The sequence below is a fragment of the Danio rerio genome, chromosome 5 (assembly GCF_052040795.2).
Source record: "Danio rerio strain M-AB ecotype USA chromosome 5, GRCz13ab, whole genome shotgun sequence".
NCBI lineage: Eukaryota > Metazoa > Chordata > Actinopteri > Cypriniformes > Danionidae > Danio > Danio rerio.
The window spans coordinates 5,543,113-5,549,112 of record NC_141025.1 but is presented as its reverse complement, the minus strand read 5'-3'; the positions used below and the strand labels follow the sequence as shown (position 1 = coordinate 5,549,112).

The 6,000-nt window shown below is 30.8% G+C and overlaps 1 protein-coding gene across 9 annotated transcripts in view; it reads left to right on the top strand.

Moving 5' to 3' along the window:
* The first annotated feature begins 1,474 nt into the window (after window positions 1–1,474).
* LOC101882086 (ras-specific guanine nucleotide-releasing factor RalGPS1-like) overlaps window positions 1,475–6,000 on the top strand; it is a 328,440-nt gene continuing 323,914 nt past the window's right edge. For all 9 annotated transcript variants that reach the window (XR_015490749.1, XR_015490751.1, XR_015490748.1 and 6 more), the window contains exon 1: window positions 1,475–1,762. The gene's annotated coding sequence lies outside the window, so the exon portion shown is untranslated. The remainder of the gene's footprint in view (window positions 1,763–6,000) is intronic.

Genomic DNA, 6,000 nt, shown 5'->3' with positions numbered 1-6,000 from the left:
TATTTGTTATTATTTTTATTAATACAGTAATTTATTGTATAAAAAAGTGAAATAAATAGAAACAATACCTTTATAAAATAAAATAGTTGTATACTTTTAGAACTTTATATTCATGAAATTATATTATAAAATAAATTGAAATAAAACATATATAAATTAAAATATTTAATAGAAGATAATTATTTTGTTTTTAATCACAGGCGTTTTGCAATCCTACAGAAATAGTGTCCTGAAAAAGGCTCTTTGTTTAAATAATCATTCATTTTCCTTCGGCTTAGTCTCTTTATTCATCAGGGGTCACCACAGCGGAATGAACCTCCAACTTATTCAGCACATTTTACGCAGCGGATGCCCTTCCAGCCACAACCCAGTACTGGGAAACATCCATACACACTCATTCACACACGCATGTTTGGACTGGGGGAAACAGAAATGCCAACTGGCCCAGTCAGTTAATAAATAGAACATTAATAAATAGAAATAAAACATTTACTTTAATTATTTAAACATTAATAAACAGAAATAAAACATTTACTTAAATTATTTAAACATTAATAATAGAAATAAAACATTTACTTTTATTATTTGAACATTAATAAATAGAAATAAAACATTTACTTTAATTCTTTAAACATTAATAAACAGAAATAAAACGTTTACTTTAATTATTTGAACATTAATAAACAGAAATAAAACATTTACTTAAATTATTTAAACATTAATAAATAGAAATAAAACGTTTACTTTAATTATTTTAACATTAATAAATAGAAATAAAACATTTAATTTAATTATTTAAACATTAATAAACAGAAATAAAACATTTAATTTAATTAATTAAACATTAATAAACAGAAATAAAACTTATACTTTGATTATTTAAACATTAATAAATAGAAATAAAACATTTAATTTAATTATTTAAACAATAATCAACAGAAATAAAACATTTACTTTAATTATTTAAACATTAATAAATAGAAATAAAACATTTACTTTAATTATTTAAACATTAATAAACAGAAATAAATCATTAACTTAAATTATTTAAACATTAAATAGAAATAAAACATTTAATTTAATTATTTAAACATAATAAATAGAAATAAAATATTTACTTTAATTATTTAAACAATAATAAACAGAAATAAAACATTTTCTTTAATTATTTAAACATTAATAAATAGAAATAAAACAAATATAAAATATTTTTTCTTTAGTCTCATTATGTAGCTCTTTGTTTAAATAATTAGCATATTATTTATTTAATATTTAATAATAAGACTCATTCAATGTGAAAGTGTTATTATGATACAAGACATAAAGAGGCAGAGGAAATAAAGGACTGCCGCTCAGATGCACCTGCGCGTCCACTTCAAATTCACACAGACCGGGTTCCTCGGCACGATTGGCTAACTCTCCTCATGGGAGGGGTCGTAAATCGCTATAACCCACGCTATTGGTCGGTTTGCTTGTCACTCAGATCAAAGGCACCTACCTGACACTTCCTGGCCGTGAGTGTTTCGCTTGTTTTGGCAGTGTGATATTTGTGTATTTCTGCCATGTTTGTGTGCGTCTGTCGCGTGTGGATTTACATTTATGAACGTCTAACATCGCCCTGACGCTGTGGATTAATAAAAACACGCGCTGTACTGGATTATACACGCAGCCGAGTTCGTTTAATGGATGACTGGAGGCAGAAAAAGTGATTTGTTTTCCTCTGACTGATCCAGGATCATACAGCACTGAGATATACAGAAAGGTAAGCGAATATGTTTGTGATTTGACTGCTGGGTTATGGATTATTGATTATTGAGCAGTCTGTGCACGTCATTCATTAAGACGGGTTAGTAAAGGTGAAAGGTTACACTCCGTGCGCGTGACCGAGGCTGTAGCAGGTACATGTTGCGCGCGCACGAGACTGAATATCATCACTGACTGTCATCCGAAAGGATAGACGTGTTGTTTATTAGTAATATCTATGACTAGATGATGATGTTGATGATTAAAAATAAGGGAGAGGTACTTAAAGTCAATTAGCATGCGTTTTTGTAATGTTTATTTAGATTTTTAAATGTATATTTGTTTTATCATGTAATAAATGTATTAATTTATTTACGTTTGTTAAATTCAATTCGTATTTATGTCTATAGATTTTCTCGTATAATATATATTGTGTCAAAACAGCTTAAAATAAAATTATAAAATACATTTTAAATATAAAAAAAAGATTAAAATAAAACATAGAGGAAGTAAAATATATATTTATTGAAATATATTTAATTAAGGTATATTAACTTATTTAAATGATATTATATATATATATATATATATATATATATATATATATATATATATATATATATATATATATATATATATATATATTTTTTTTTTAAATTTAAAATGTAAAGGAGAAAATATATAAAAAAAAAATATTAAAAGTCAAATATATTTATTAAAGGCGTCATGGTGGCGCAGTTGGCAGCACAATTGCCTCATAGCAAGAAGGTCACTGGTTCGAGCCCCTATATATATATATATATATATATATATATATATATATATATATATATATATATATATATATATATATATATATATATATATATATATATATATATATATATATATATTTATATATATATATATATATATATATATATATATATATATATATATATATATATATATATATATATATATATATATATATATATATATATATATATATATATATATATATATATATATATATATATATATATATATATATATATATATATATATATATATATATATATATATATATATATATATATATATATATATATATATATATATACACACATGGGACATCATGGGAAAATCAACAAGCCAGAATCAACACAAAAGCCAGATTACAATTAGCTAAATGACACTGGGAAAAAGACTAATTTCTGGAGACATGTCCTGTGCTCTGATGGAACTAAGATTGAAGTGTTTGGCCATAATGACCAGTGTTACATTTGGAGGACAGAGGGGAAAGCTTACAAGCCTAGGAACACCATCCCAACTGTGAAGTATGGGGGCGGCAGCATCATGTTGTGGGGCTGTTTTGCTGCAGGAGGGACTGGTCCACTTCACAGCCTAGATGGCATCATGAAGAAAGACCATTATGTAGAAATACTGAAGCAACATCTCAAGACATCAGCCAGGAAATTAAAACTTGGCCACAAATGGGTCTTCCAAACAGACCATGACCCTGAGTATACTGCCAAATTAGTTAAAACATGCTTTAAGGACAACAGAGTGAATGTTTTGGAGTGGCCATCACAAAGCCCTGAGCTCCTATAGAAAATTTGTGGGCAGAGTTGAAAAAGCTTGTGCGAGCAAGACAGCCTACAAATCTGACTCAGTTACTCTAATTCTGTCAGGAGGAATGGGCCAAAATTCCTTCAAATTATTGTGGGAAGCTTGTGGAAGGAGACCAAAAACATTTGACCAAAGTTATACAGTTTAGAGTGTATGTAAACTTCTGGTTTCAACTGTATGTATATATGTGTATATATCTCTGGCTCAGCAGTGCGGGTGTTTATTGCTAAAGAATGGCAGCCGTTTTCGGTGATTGGAGATGTGGGCTTTTGTCATTTTATAAAAGCACTCAATCCACGTTACAGACTACAGTCTCGCATTTTTTCAGCACCAAGATAATTAAGACGGTTTATTCATGTTTACTTTAGTACAAATGTATTTATTTGAAATGGCTAATTTAAAAAGGGCTAATAATTGATTTATTTTATCTGTTTATTTTTATTAATTCTATTTATTTATTTTATCTTTGCCATGATGACAGTAAATTATATTTTTATACTAAATATTTTTAAGACACTTCTCTACAGTTTAAAGTGACATTTAAAGGCTAAAAATATAAAAAAATTCAAAGTCATAATTCGTAATTCTAACTTCAACTGCATATATATTACATATATTACATATTTTTTACTAACTTTAACTAACTTTTAAAATTTAAATAAAAAAAAATATTTTTTTTAAATTAATTTATTATTATTATTATTATTATTAATTTTATATTTTCCGTTTAAATCAAAGAACATAAAAATATATATGCATTCCATTGACGTTCAGAATAAAAATATGTATTTATTTGTTAACTTGTTTATTTATTTATTTTAAATTCGATCCTGACCGTAAAATATTTCTGCATGACTGTCCTATGGAGAACACAAGCTGAATATAAAGTAAAAATGGATAATAATTAAATAAGACTATAAGATAATAAAAGATTATAATAAAAATATTAGGTGACACGGTGGCTCAGTGTTTATCACTGTGACCCCACAGCAAGAACGTCGCTGGTTCGAGTCCCGGCTGGGCCAGTTGGCATTTCTGTGTGGAGTTTGCATGTTCTCCAAATGTTGGCGGGTGCTTCGGTTTCCCCCACAAGTCCAAACACATGCGCTGCAGGTGAATTGACTGAACTAAATTGGCGGTAGTGTATGAGTGTGAATGTGAGTGTGTATAGGTGTTTCCCAGTACTGAGTTGCGGCTGGAAGAGAATCTGCTGCGTAAAACATATGCTGGAATAGTTGGCGCAACTTGGCAGTTCGTTCAGCTGTGGCAACCTCTGATAAATCAGAGACTACGCCGAAAGAAAATGAATGTTTGAATGTTTTTTTTTTTTTAATGTTTCTAGTATACTACTATTAACCCTGTTTTGTTTCTGCACTGGTGCTTGTGAAAGTGAAACCAGAAGTGATATCTCTGTTTGTATATTATTAAAATGTGATTCAAAAGCTTCATTAAATTAAACGTACTGATGTTCATTGGAATAGTTTGTCAGCTTTAGGTGCTTTCAGTTAGCTTTGTGTTGTTGGTGAAGGCATTGTTGGTAAGTGAGTGCTGATCTGCAGTGTGTTTTCCCCATGCTTGCTCTGCAGTTCAGGCTCTTGTTCTGCAGCTGTGTGTGTGTGTGTGTGTGTGTGTGTGTGTGTGTGTGTGCGCGCCTGTGTCTAGCAATTCGTTCTTTGAGTGAGTGTATGTGCGTGTGTATAGTACCCTGGTGTGCATGTGTTTGTATAAAGTCGGATGTGTGTATGGATGCACATATTTGTGTATAGTAACCTTGTGTGTGTAAGGGTGTGCATGTGTGTAGTGTGTATATATAGTGTCAGCAGGGTGTAAATGCGGGTGTTGTGTATCTGTTCCTGCAGCTGTCTGGACGTTTGACTTTACACACGCATTGATCAGGATACTTCAGGCTAGCACTAGCAGGTCGAGTTCACAACACTGTATTTATATCTCACACACACAACACGTAGCTCACACTCTGTCACTGCTCTGCATTAATATCTGCATGTGTCCAGCGAGCGTCACTGATGTACATTAGGGTCTGAACCGCCAACTTATGAATGTTTTACACAGCGGAGGCCCTTCCAGGCGCAAACCAATACTGGGAAACATCCATGCACATTCATTCACACAAATACACTACGGACAATTTAGCCTACCCAATTCACCTATATGTGTTTGAACTTGTTGGGAAACTGGAGCACTTGGAGGGAACCCATGCGAACACGGGGAGAACATGCAAACTCCACACAGAAACGATAACTGACCCAGCTGAGACTTGAACCAGCAACCTTTTTGCTGTGAGGTGACAGTGCTAATCACTGTGCCACTGCTAGGCATGGGACGATAACCGTTTTTAAGGTATAGCGCTGTTTGAAAAAGTCAAGGTTTTAAAACCGCCCAAATTCTCTGCTCTATCTTTGTTAAGGTATGTGTACGATTTTTTTTATTTACATTTTATTTTAGTTTTTTCAGGACAGCAGAAGTCAATGATTCATTTTCATTGTCCAGCCTGACATGTTTACTGCTCCAAAATATTATAAATATTTCTCAAAATAAAATATATTGTGTTCAAAGGCGAAAAAAGTTTGTTTTTTCAGGATGTCCGCGGGGTCTTAAAAAGTCTTATTGTCTTAGGTTGTTGCTAGA